This window comes from Microcebus murinus, chromosome 13, assembly GCF_040939455.1.
Source record: "Microcebus murinus isolate Inina chromosome 13, M.murinus_Inina_mat1.0, whole genome shotgun sequence".
Taxonomy (NCBI): Eukaryota; Metazoa; Chordata; class Mammalia; order Primates; family Cheirogaleidae; genus Microcebus; species Microcebus murinus.
Genome location: NC_134116.1, coordinates 47,450,017 through 47,465,279, shown reverse-complemented (window position 1 = coordinate 47,465,279; position 15,263 = coordinate 47,450,017).

Genomic DNA, 15,263 nt, shown 5'->3' with positions numbered 1-15,263 from the left:
ATCACAGTCCGGGGAGGCCTGGTGGCTTGTGGCCTGGCCTACTAGCAGAGGCCCAGGAGTAGCTGCAGAGTTGGAGAGGGTGGAAAGAAGTGAGGCCCGCTCCAGACTGCGGGTCTCAGACAGCACCACCACCACACCCAGAGTTTCTGGATGAACGGGACCATTCCAACCCCGCCCTGCTTTCCTGGAAGCAGAGAAGGGAACTTTGACCCCTGCTAACTGCCTGAGGGCGGGCTTACCCAACCCAGCTCCCCCCAGAACAAGAGCTGATAACAGAACACAAAATCAACAGCATAGCCTGTTCCTCCAAGCAAACACCACCTACTTATAGGGACGGCATCTTGCACAGCCTTTCCATGGCACCCACTGCCTCAATATACAGAGAGTGGTCCAATTTCACCCACAGACACCACATAATGCCTCAGAAACTAAACAAGGTGTGTGAATACCCAAACAATAACTTAAGGAAAGAAACAACAACTGATTGACATGGGAAGAAATCAGCGAAAGAACTCAGGAAATATGAAGAACCAAACAGAAAACACACCCCCAAAGAGGAGCACCAGCCGCCTAGAAACGGACACCAACCCAAATCAGGCAACCAATATGACAGAAGAGGAATTTCTATGTGGATCATAAGAACACTCACCCAGCTGCAACAACAACTCAATAACCACCACAAAGAAACCACAAAAAGCCTCCAGGATATGGGAAAAGAAATAGACACAATGAAGAAAAGTGTAACCGAACTCCTGGAAATGAAGAATCAATTCAAGGAACTACAAAATACAGTGGAAAGTCTCAAGAACAGGGTAGATCAAACAGAAGAAAGAATCTCAGAGCTGGAAGATAACACCATCCAATTAAATAAATCAGTCACAGAAATAGAGCAGAGAAATAAGAGAAGAGAGCAAAGTCTACAAGAGCTGTGGGATTATGTGAAGAAACCTAATGTGAGGATCTTAGGCTTACCAGAAGGGGAAGAAGACAACACTCAAGGGTTGGACAAGCTGTTTGAAGATATAATAGAGGAAAATTTCCCAGGCCTTGCTCAAAATCTTGATATACAAGTTCAAGAAGCTCAGAGGACCCCTGGGAGACTCAATGAAAACAGAAAGATGGCATGACATGCAGTCATCAGACTGACCAAAAAATATCAACTAAAGAAGCCCTTCTAAGAGCTGTAAGACAAAAGAAGCAAGTAACATACAAAGGAAAGCCAATTCGAATAACATCAGACTTCTCTAATGTAACTTTACAAGCAAGGAGAGACTGAGGCCCCATTCTCACTCTTTTGAAACAAAACAATGCCCAGCCTAGAATATTATTCCCTGCAAAACTAAGCTTCATATATGAAGGAGAAATAAAAACATTCTCAGACAAGCAAAGGCTCAGAGAATTCACCAAGACAAGACCAGCCCTACAAGAAGTACTTAAAACAGCGTTGCGCACGGAACATCATAATAATTACCCACGAATATAAAAACAACCAAAACCCAAAGATATTAAAGGCCAGATATTACAATGGCTCAAGACAGAAATCATAGCAACAACATCCAACCCAACAGAATGATCAGTAATCTACCTACCAGTTCTCTCAATAAATGTGAATTAACTCTTCACTTAAACTCTCCACTCAAGAGACATAGGCTGGCTGAATGGATAAGAAAATACAGGCCAAGTATATGCTGTCTTCAGGAAACACATCTAACCTGCAAGGATGCATATAGACTAAAAATAAAAGGGTGGAGATTAATATTCCAAGCAACTGGAAACCAAAAGAAGGATGGTGTGGCAGTTCTAATTTCAGATGATTTAGTTCTTAAACCAACAAAAGTAGTGAAAGACAGAGAGGGTCATTATATAATGATGAAGGGCACAGCTCAACAAGAAGAGATAACCATTTTAAATATATATGCACCCAACTTAGGTGCACCAGATTCATAAAGCAAACCTTACTGGATCTAAGCAAATGGATTAATACCAACTCCATAATCGCCGGAGATTTCAACACCCCACTGACGGCACGAGACAGATCCTCCAAACAGAAAATTAATAAAGAAATAATGGAATTAAACAAAACTCTAGAACAATTGGGTCTGACTGACATTTACAGAACATTCTAGCCAAAATCCACTGAATATACGTTCTTCTCTTCAGCTCACGGGACATTTTCTAAGATTGACCATATCCTAGGACACTAAGAAAATCTCAAGAAATTTAAAAAAATAGAAATCATACCATGTACCTTGTCAGATCACAGTGGAATAAAACTAGAAATCAACCCTCACAGAAACTCACATTTCTACACTAAAACGTGGAAATTAAACAACCCCCTACTAAATGATTACTTCATAAATGAAGAAATCAAGACGGAAATAAAAAAATTCTATGAAGAAAATGACAATGGAGAGACAAGTTATCAACTCCTCTGGGACACAGCTAAAGCACTTCTGAGAGGAAAGTTTATCTCCATAAATGCCTATAACCAAAAGACTAGAAGATCACAAATAGACAATCTAATGAAACGACTCAAAGAGCTGGAAAAAGAAGAGCAGACCAACCCCAAACCCAGCAGAAGAAGTGAAATCTACAAGATGAAATCAGAACTAAACGAAATTGAAAACAGGGAAGCTATAAGGAGATTAATAAAACAAAAAGTTGGTTCTTTGAAAAAATAAACAAAATTGACACACCATTGGCTAAGCTAACGAAAAGCAGAAAAGAGAAATCTCTAATAAGCTCCATCAGGAACAAAAAAGGAGATATCACAACTGATCCCAAAGAGATACAAGATACAATTTATGAATACTACAAAAATCTTTATGCACACAAACTGGAAAATGTGGAGGAAATGGACAAATTTCTAGAAACACACAGCCTCCCTAAGCTCAACGAGGAAGAAATAGATTCCCTGAACAGACCAATCTCAACAGCTAAAATAGAAACAGCAATTAAAAATCTCCCTAAAAAGAAAAGTCCCGGTCCAGATGGCTTCACACCTGAATTTTACCACACTTACAAAGAAGAACTAGTACCTATCTTGCAGAAATTATTCCACAACATCGAGAAGAATGGAAACCTCCCCGACACCTTTTATGAAGTGAATATTACTCTGATACCAAAACCAGGAAAGGATGCGACAAAAAAAGAAAACTACAGACCAATATCCCTAATGAATATAGATGCAAAAATTTTCAACAAAATCTTAGCTAACTGAATCCAAACACTTATCAAAAAAATAATCCACCACAATCAAGTGGGCTTCATCCCAGGGATGCAGGGATGGTTCAACATATGTAAATCTATAAATGCAATTCACCACATAAACAGAAGCAGAAACAAAGACCACATGATTCTTTCAATAGATGCAGAAAAAGCTTTTGACAAAATTCAAAACCCTTTCATGATACGAACACTTAAGAAAATAGGCATAGAAGGGACATACCTAAAAATGATACAAGCCATATATGACAGACCCATAGCCAACATCATACTGAATGGGGAAAGATTGAAATCATTCCCACTTAGAACTGGAACCAGACAAGGCTGCCCACTATCTCCACTTCTGTTCAACATAGTGCTGTAAGTCTTGGCTACAGCAATCAGACAGGAAAATGGAATCAAAGGTATCCAAATAGGTGCAGAAGAGATCAAACTTTCACTGTTTGCTGATGATATGATATTGTATCTAGAAAACCCCAAGGATTCAACCAAGAAACTCCTGGAACTGATCAATGAATTCAGTAAAGTCTCAGGATACAAAATCAATACACAGAAATCAGAGGCATTCATATACGCCAACAACAATCTAATTGAGAACCAAATCAAAGACTCAATTCCCTTCACAATAGCAACAAAGAAATATAAGTACCTAGGAATATACTTAACCAAGGACGTAAAAGACCTCTACAGGGAGAACTATGAAACACTGAGGAAGGAAATAGCAGAGGATGTAAACAGATGGAAATCCATATCATGCTCGTGGATCAGCAGACTCAATATCATCAAAATGTCTATACTACCCAAACTGATCTACAGATTCAATGCAATACCTATTAAAATCCCATCAGCATTCTTCACAGATATAGAAAAAATAATTTTACGCTTCGAATGAAACCAAAGAAGACCCCGAATAGCAAAAGCAATTCTAGACAACAAAAACAAAATTGGAGGCATTAATATGCCAGATATCAAACTATACTACAAAGCTGTAGTAATTAAATCAATATGGTATTGGCACAAAAATAGGAATATTGACCAGTGGAACAGATATGAGAATCCTGATATAAAACCATCCTCATATAGCCATCTAATCTTTGACAAAGCATACAAAAACATACGCTGGGGAAAAGAATCCCTCTTCAATAAATGGTGCTGGGGAAACTGGATAGCCACCTGTAGAAGGCTAAAACAGGACCCACACCTTTCACCTCTCACAAAAACCAACTCACGCTGGATAACAGACTTAAACCTAAGGTATGAAACTATTAGAACTCTAGAGGAAAAAGTTGGAAACACTCTCCTAGACATCGGCCTGGGCAAAGAATTTATGAAGAAGTCCACAAAGGCAATCACAGCAGCAACAAAAATAAATAAATGGGACATGATCAAACTACAAAGCTTCTGCACAGCCAAAGAAATAGTCATGAAAGTAAACAGACAACCTACAGAAAGGGAGAAAATTTTGGCATCCTATGCATCCTATAAGGGACTGATAACTAGAATATACGTAGAACTCACGAAAATCAGGAAGAAAAAATCAAATAACCCCATCAAAAAGGGGGCAAAGGACTTGAACAGAAACTTTTCTAAAGAAGACAGAAGAATGGCCAACAAACATATGAAAAAATGCTCAACATCTCTAATCATCAGGGAAATGCAAATCTAAACCCCAATGAGATATCACTTAACCCCAGTGAGAATGGCCTTTATCAAAAAATCTCCAAACAATAAATGCTGGCGTGGTTGCGGAGAGAGAGGAACACTCCTACACTGCTGGTGGGACTGCAAACTAGTTCAACCTCTATGGAAAGCAATATGGAGATACCTTAAAGCGATACAAGTGAATCTACCATTTGATCCAGCAATCCCATTGCTGGGCATGTACCCAAAAGATCCAGTGACACTCTACAAAAAAGACACCTGCACTCGAATGTTTATAGCAGCACAATTCATAATAGCAAGGCTGTGGAAACAGCCCAAGTGCCCATCAATCCAAGAATGGATTAATAAAATGTGGTATATGTATACCATGGAGTACTATTCAGCTCTAAGAAATAATGGTGATATAGCACATCTTATATTTTCCTGGTTAGAGCTGGAACCCATACTACTAAGTGAAGTATCCCAAGAATGGAAAAACAAGCACCAGATATATTCTCCAGCAAACTGGTATTAACTGAGTAGCACCTATGTGGACACATAGGTACTACAGTAAATAGGGTATTGGGCAGGTGGGAGGGGGCAGGGGTGCGGGTATATACATACATAATGAGTGAGATGTGCACCATCTGGGGGATGGTCATGATGGAGACTCAGACTTTTGGGGAGAGGGGGAGAAATTGGCATTTATTGAAACATTAAAATCTGTACCCACATAATATGCCAAAATAAAAAAAAATTAAAAAATAAAAAAAAATCTCCCTAAAAGAAAAGTCCCAGTCCAGATGGCTTCACACCCCAATTTTACCACACTTACAAAGAAGAACTAGTACCTATCTTGCAGAAACTATTCCACAACATCAAGAAGAACAGAAAACTCCCTGACACATTTTATGAAGCGAGTATTACTCTGATACCAATACCAGGAAAGGATGCAACAAAAAAGGAGAACTACAGACCAATATCCCTAATGAATATAGATGCAAAGATTATCAACAATATCTTAGCTAAGCGAATCCAGACGCTTATCAAAAAAATAATCCATCATGACCAAGTGGGCTTCATCCCAGGGATGCAGGGATGGTTCAACATACGTAAATCTATAAATGCAATTCACCACATAAACAGAAGCAAAAACAAAGACCACATGATTCTTTCAATAGATGCAGAAAAAGCTTTTGACAAAATTCAAAACCCTTACATGATACGAACACTTAAGAAAATAGGCATAGAAAGGACATACCTATAAATGATACAAGCCATATATGACAGACCCATAGCCAACATCATACTGAATGGGGAAAAATTGAAATCATTCCCACTTAGAACTGGAACCAGACAAGGCTGCCCACTATCTCCACTTCTGTTCAACATAGTGCTGGAACTCTTGGCTACAGCAATCTGACAGGAAAATGGAATTCAAAGTATCCAAATAGGGGCAGAAGAGATCTCATATTGTATCTATAAAACCCCAAAGATTCAACCAAGAAACTCCTGGAACTGATCAATGAATTCAGTAAAGTCTCAGGATACAAAATCAATACACAGAAATCAGAGGCATTCATATACGCCAACAACAATCTAATTGAGAACCAAATCAAAGACTCAATTCCCTTCACAATAGCAACAAAGAAATTTAAGTACCTAGGAATATACTTAACCAAGGACGTAAAAGACCTCTACAGGGAGAACTATGAAACACTGAGGAAGGAAATAGCAGAGGATGTAAACAGATGGAAATCCATATCATGCTCGTGGATCAGCAGACTCAATATCATCAAAATGTCTATACTACCCAAACTGATCTACAGATTCAATGCAATACCTATTAAAATCCCATCAGCATTCTTCACAGATATAGAAAAAATAATTTTACGCTTCGAATGAAACCAAAGAAGACCCCGAATAGCAAAAGCAATTCTAGACAACAAAAACAAAATTGGAGGCATTAATATGCCAGATATCAAACTATACTACAAAGCTGTAGTAATTAAATCAATATGGTATTGGCACAAAAATAGGAATATTGACCAGTGGAACAGATATGAGAATCCTGATATAAAACCATCCTCATATAGCCATCTAATCTTTGACAAAGCAGACAAAAACATACACTGGGGAAAAAAATCCCTTTTCAATAAATGGTGCTGGGGAAACTGGATAGCCACCTGTAGAAGGCTAAAACAGGACCCACACCTTTCACCTCTCACAAAAACCAACTCACACTGGATAACAGACTTAAACCTAAGGTATGAAACTATTGGAACTCTAGAGGAAAAAGTTTGAAACACTCTCCTAGACATGGCCTGGGCAAAGACTTTATGAAGAAGTCCACAAAGGCAATCATAGCAGCAACAAAAATAAATAAATGGGACATGATCAAACTACAAAGCTTCTGCACAGCCAAAGAAATAGTCTTGAAAGTAAACAGACAATCTACAGAATGGGAGAAAATTTTTGCATCCTATGCATCCTATAAGGGACTGATAACTAGAATATACGTAGAACTCACGAAAATCAGGAAGAAAAAATCAAATAACCCCATTAAAAAGTGGGCAAAGGACTTGAACAGAAACTTTTCTAAAGAAGACAGAAGAATGGCCAACAAACCTATGATGAAATTCTCAACATCTCTAATCATCAGGGAAATGCAAATCAAAACCCCAATGAGATATCACTTAACTCCAGTGAGAATGGCCTTATCAAAAAGTCTCCAATCATTAAAAGCTGGCGTGGGTGGGGAGAGAGAGGAACACTCCTACACTGCTGGTGGGACTGCAAACTAGTTCAACCTCTATGGAAAGCAATATGGAGATACCTTAAAGCGATACAAGTGAATCTACCATTTGATCCAGCAATCCCATTGCTGGGCATGTACCCAAAAGATCCAATGACACTCTACAAAAAAGACACCTGCACTCGAATGTTTATAGCAGCACAATTCATAATAGCAAGGCTGTGGAAACAGCCCAAGTGTCCATCAATCCAAGAATGGATTAATAAAATGTGGTATATGTATACCATGGAGTACTATTCAGCTCTAAGAAACAATGGTGACATAGCACATCTTATATTTTCCTGGTTAGAGCTGGAACCCATACTATTAAGTGAAATTTCTCAAGAATGGAAAAACAAGCACCACATATACTCACCAGCAAATTGGTATTAACTGAACATCACCTAAGTGGTCACATAGGAACTACAGTAATAGAGTATTGGGCAGGTGGGGGGGGAGGGGGCGGGTATATACCTATGTAATGAATGAGATGTGCACCATCTGGGGGATGGTCATGATATAGACTCAGACTTGTGGGGGGAGGAGGGGAAATGGGCGTTTATTGAAACTTTAAAATCTGTACCCCGATAATATGCAAAATAAAAAAAAGAGAGAAAAAAAATGTTGATTTGCATACATTTCAAGATAATGTTTTATTAAAATATCTTGCATTCAACAACCTTCTAAAATCAATTTTAGATATTTTTTATCTGTTTAAGATGCTAAAATTCATATATCAATTGATTAATATTATCCCTTCACATTCTCCTAAAATACAAATAATGGCCATTTTTAACATAGGATTAGATTGCAAAACTTCACTCAGACCCTCAGGATGTTACATGCATACATAGGTGATTTCTTTGATCTGTGTTTTCATTGTAAAGTTGTACCTTTACTTGTTTCTTTTTCTCTGCCAATAGTGTACTTTCTTATACGCCTGCTCATTCTTCTACCCCAGCCTGGTCAACACTATCCTTCTTGGGAGATTTTGGTGAAGTATCTTCAACTACAACAAGAGATGAACAGAAGTTAGGGCTGAAGAGTCAAGGATCAAAACTCAGATTTCTCATGTGGGAACTCTGTGGCCCTAAGGAAATTATTCAAACTCTCTGTGAGCCGGTTTTTTCAGCTGTAAACTATGCAACATATTAGAGCCGGAATCATAAAATGTTGATATATTGTAAATACTTTAGTATAAAATGTTTAGAATAGTCCCTGGCCTGATCAATTTAAACTAAATGCTAATTATCCCTAACTTTAGGTAGAATTAATCTTTGTAATCAATTAATAAGTAATCTAACACCTGTTTATTACATACCTAAATGCTTGCTGAGGACATAGTGTGAATAAAACCATTATTGCATCCATTATTACAAAGCTATTGTTACTGTAATATCTACAGAACTTCACAACTGTTTGTTTGATCACTCTCTCTTCCTACCAGAATGGAGATATTCTTAAGGAATTTTTAAAACTTTTCTATTTCCACAAATCAATAGTAATATTTTCTATTTCAACAGTTTATACTGTCTCTGAACATAAACAATATATTTATTATTTAAGTTCTGTGTAGTCACTTAAAAGTGCTGATACAAAGAGAGAAAATTAGGAGTGTTAAACATTTGTGATTACATATCATTAATGCTAATACTACCATGACTGACATCATTTGACATGTGCTTGGTTATTTTTTATCATATCTAAAGCTATATAACAGAATAATGGTGGAAATATGAAGCAAATATTTTGGCCAAGGTTTTTTTTAAATGTTTTGTATTATGGTTAAATTTTAGAACATTGTATTACATAGGTGTCATATCAAATCAATGGCAAAAATAGATTAAATCATTAATGATATTAGGATAAATAAGAATCAATCTGAGAAAAAATTGAATTCAACAAGATGAATTTCACATGCATTAGTAAATATACATGTGAATGTGTAGGTTTGTATTCAGCATCATTTTCTCTGTAGAGGATAATTAGATATTTGGCAGATAGAGTGGCGGAGATTGTTCACTGTTTACCATTTGTGCTATTTAATTTCTATAACTCATGATTAATTTACAAATCAAAACATAATATGAATTTAAGTTACAAACAAGTAAAATATATGGGGAGGCAATCAAGATATTCAGAGGCATAAAATCCCTTTAATTTTTTATGTGTAAACATAAATAATAATAGCTAACTTACAGATATTATTATAATTAAATGAGATTCTACATGTAAAATATATATACATACATGAAATATAGTAAGTACTCAAAATCAATAACAATTGTTGCTAAAATAGTACATTATCTTTCCTAATAAATATGATAAATTTCTCCTTATGAGAAGGAAGTCGAGGTTAAGCTAGTTTTCCAGACTCAACAAGATATGTAGCACACATGGTTCAGAAAGGTGGAAATTAATCATGAATTTAAAGAAATAAAATCCTATCATAACAGTTTCAGTGGTAGAAATTTGAACACGATGGAAAAATTAACCCTTTCTATATTCATGAAAAGAATAAACTAAAAATAAGTGAGCCTTACATATTTTCCATGTTCAATGAGATAATGCATAGATGGAAGACAAATATTCATTTGTGCCAAATAACTTCTCACCAAACAGAATTATGAAACACAAATATCAAGCAAGTGACAATTTTTGTTCTATTTTTATGCTCTCACAAATGTTAAAGTCTAATTTTTGTCCTTAATTACTAAGTCTTTCAGATATATTACACATCTTGAAAAATATTAGCAAAACCACAAGCCCTTAGAGACTGCTATGTTGTTGTAGCTAAAAGTTGTGTTGTTTTTTTTTTTCTCAATATGTGGTTACAGTGTGAAATGTAACTGTGAAAATGACATTGTGGGCTGCTATATTTATCCTTTCAAAGGCTTGGGCAGCACATCAAGGTTACTCAGTTTATAATTATTTTTATTACTTGATGCTGCAGGCACAACTTGAGGGGAAACTGTAGCAGTTGGTTTCTGAGTTTTACATCACTGCCCATAATAGGAACTCAGCACTTGAATTTAATTGACAAATTGATTGACTACTCAGGGAGATACTATAATGGAGTGTGCTGGCAAAACTTCATTGATACCTTGGTGCTAAACAGAGTTTAATTTCATTAGTAATTTAGTCTTAAACCTAACAATAACGTAAAGTAGAATAAAACATCTTTTCTCAATATTTCTGAAGTAGTATGTTTGTATTAAAGAATAAAAAATATATTGATAATCAAAGGGAAGACAGTTATTTTACATAATATTTTTAAATATTAAAGTCAGCAATTATAACAGTCTTTTAAAAGTTTTTTGGTGTTATAATAACTAAGTAGTAATTGGGAGGTGAGACAACATAATGAAAAATAAAATAGGACTTTTTAAAAGACTCATTTTATATTAATAATCATAGTTGCAATATTTACTGTTAATTCACTATGCTAAGACAATGACTTCACCTCATTAAGCTTCAATGTCCATACTTGTAAAATCAGAAGAATATCTAATTTATTGAGTTATTTCTGTGGAACATCAATACAAATTATGCAAATTTGATTAACATTCTTGTGTTTTCAAAGAAAACATAACAGTCAAGAAATCCTAGACTTTCATATGGTAACAAACAATTGCCAAATCTCAGTGGCATAAAACAACAAACACTTATTTTTTAATCATATTCTTTGCAAGAGGCGTCTGTTGATTATAATCACATAGAGCCCCAGACTGATGGAACAGCCATAATATCCAGTGTTTCCATTTGCTGTACAAGTAGAAAATATCTTGTGTTGACTATTAAATGATCTAGACCATAACTTACAGAGGTTCACTTCCACCATAAGCATTTAATAGCTAGTATTAGGAAATCTGATAACCAAAAATAAGCCAGAAATTGTAACAGTGTCATGTGCCTGGGAGAGGGGAAACAAAAAATAGTTCTCAAAAGCTATAATGGTTATCACAGAAAACAAATAAAAAGTTGGAGTAAAATAAACAGTATGAATCCATCTCACATTCATGAGATTAACAAAATTTAAAAATCTGATATTTCTAAACATTAGCAAGAATGTGGAACAAAGGGTATTTTTATATATCAGTGGTAAAGTATAGGTTGATTCATGCCCTGGAGAAAATTTCAGAAAAACCCAAGAAAGTTAAAGATGTACAAACCCTAAATCATAATTCTTCAACTAATTCTGCTCCTAAAGAAAAAAAAAGATGAAGAAGATTGTCTACATGTACACAAGTTAGTTAAACAGAGAATGGATAAATAATAATCGTGGTTTACATACAAGTGTGCACACACACACACACAAATGAAATGAGTAAACTAGAATTATATTCAGCAACATAAATAAATCCCACATATTACAAATATAAATTTTAAAAAGCAAATTACAGAATGATAGTCATAATATGGTTTACATAGCAATTTTGAAAAACAAAATATAATTATTTATAATTTATAATAAACATAATAGTACCAAACATATATACAGATATTTATTATATCACATTTATTGGTTAGTTGTTTGCTTATTTAAATATTTTAGGTATTAATAATATAATTTATTACTTTCCATTATTATCATTTATGATCTATTAAATTTATTTTTAGGTATACTTAAATTTATTATATATAGTGTTAATGTTTAGATGTCTTTCTATAGAAATAAATGGGGAATGAGAGATAATCCTGCTAACTGTAAAAATACAATTGAAATCATTAGTCATGTAGAAAGTGGTCGAAGATTAGCCTTAAGTAGGTGATCATTGTATTTAAACTAATAAATTTTGTGTTCTCACATATGAAAAGTAAAAACAAAATTTTTAAAAATGTTGATTATTTTTCCCAATATTGAATATTTATTTTAAGAAAGTGGAGAACTCTTTTATATAGTGAGGAATAATAAAAACAACTCTTCTACCTACTCCACTTAAAATAACAATAATCTTAATATGAGACAAATGTATGGCTTTATAAATTCTTAGAATAAAAATTTCAGCCATTTTTAAGACACCACCAGGGCTTACCTTACAATTTTTCGCTCAGCCTTGATTCAGTGATGTGCTAACTCCAATGGTTTCTGAAAATGGCTGATTAAATAATCAGGAATTTTGTGTGTCAGTAGTTAAAATAGTTTTACTCAGTCAAGGTGGGGATACCAACTCCTTGAAAATAATACAAATCAGGATTTTTGTAAAAAAAATTAAATATATTTTTTATTTCTGAGAGCCAGTTTGGTTTCCCTGTGCAGACCCAAGTTACATATTACCTCTAATATCCTTTGTATGGTTTTAAAAATCTATATCAATAAATGGATTTCTTTCCAAACTTAAATACACTTTGTCTATCAGAAGTTACTTCAAATAATCTTAGATTAATAAAATATATGTTAAGGCCTTATAATAGAACACTAATATTCTTTTCTAAATTAATTGTTTAATAATGGTTTAATAACCACCTCTACATTATATAATACACAGGGGGTTAAATGCTAAACATAATGTACCTTAATTAAACATTTTTATGACATGCTTTGAGCTTTTTGGGAATTAATTTCTATTTTTAACATGTGTTACTTTTGAACATTCTATATTTATGTACATTTTTACAAATATATTGTGTTCAGAATGGATTTCTATGACTTGTGAATCAGTTAATTTCATACATTTTAATGGACAACATAGAAATCAATTGACATATTTATAAGGAGAAAAAGTAAAATAGCCTGTGTACATGATGAAAGTTTTCAATAATATTCTAAGCAAATGGACTTTGAAAATGTATAAAGAAATTAGAGAATTAATGAAAAAGTAAGCAGACCAGGCACAAAATAGATAATGCTCAAATTATAAAAATTTAATAGGTATTTTATAAAATTTATTTTGAAAAATACATTAAAGCGTTATCACAAGTCTCATGATTTTCCATAGTCGCCATAATAATATGAAGGTGAGATGATGGATAAAGAGAAATCAGCCCGGAAGAGTTCCCAGGAAGAATTTTAGCCCTCGTTTCTATCCTTTTCAACTGCTCAAAATGACAGATCATTTGATAAGTTTGCATAAAATAATGATTAAATCTATTTACTAGATATGCAATGAATCAAATATAGTATCATAAAAATGTCAAAATGGAAAATGTAACTATCACACTTGAATCCCATCATACACACATCTAAATGACTCAAAATAAAATTAACAAAATAAAATTATAAATTTACTAAGATGCAACTTTACTACATGAAAGATAACTTTGAAGGGATTTTGGATGGCTATAGATTAAAAATAGATCATATTACCTTTTGATTGTCAATAAAGCTAAAAATGGAATGTTGGTTATGCTGTGAATATTACAAAGATATAAATCAGCAGTGTAGCCTCATGCAAATTATGACTCTTATCCAGCATATTCAGATAATACTAACCAACTAATGTTTACCTAAGTGTGCAAATGAAAAAGCAAACTTTAACATGGCAACATTTCTGGAATAGCCTGCACCATAAGATGCAGCTCCTGAAAAATCCTTAAATTGGCGTTGGGACTCGTTTTTGTTTCTGAGTATGAGAGTTGCACTAATTCTAATTTTTCCTTTCTTTGTGTGAATTCTCAACATGATACCACTTAGCTTTAAGGAAGCTGTTTTGGTTTGAGACTCTATGTGCACAAAGCAAGAAAATCTAAATGACTAAAATCCATTCTCTAGCCAGCTGGGTTCTACAACTTCATATATTCCAGGTTTATTTTCAATATTTTTGTTTATGCAGACCAGGCATTTTACTAAAAACTTTAAGAAGTTCATTAGTCATTCTTCTTGCCAGTAAATTACAAAGAGTGTTTGCAAAATGATCTGGTCCAATCACCATTGCCTCAAGCAACCCTTGAGAGAAAGAGGATAAGTTCCAGATCTGCTCCTCTATCTTGACTACATTTGATACATAAAAGCCTGTATGATATCCCAGATGCCACAGTTTTAAAAAGGCATCATGAACTTTGAGCAAACCAAAAAAAAAGTGATGAAGAAAAGAGGATGAACAATTGTGTCAGAAGACGAATGTCTAGAAAAGAGACTAGGTAATATCTTTTTTATTATAGAAGAGAATTTAAGTTTAGGTTGAAGGGTGCAAAGTTCAGAGTTAGAATGCATGAATAAGATTTCCAAGAAGGCACATTTTGGCACAATTGCAAGTCTGTAACCATCAAGTAGGCTGCCTTGAAGAGAATAATGAAGGCAAGAAAGCTCTCTACCAGTCTTTCCAAACTCACTCCTTAGTCCAGCTGAACTGGCTCAGATACTTACTAATATTGTTAGGCTTCAGGTCACTACCTGATTTGTAGGTGAGAATCATTAGTATCACAGGGAATGTGTTTGGAATTTTTTTCTTCTGTTTCCTTTTAATACATGACAGAAATTATTAAATGAGCCACAGCATTTTGCTACATAGAAGAAAGCTTGGCCATCATCATCATCCTTTTTTACTGGCATACTCAAGCATTCTCATGTTTTTATCTTCTGTCCTGTCATGATATACCAGTGTTTGGGTGTGGATTACTGGGGGGGAAACACAAATATCCACCAAACCTCAATCCCCCCACT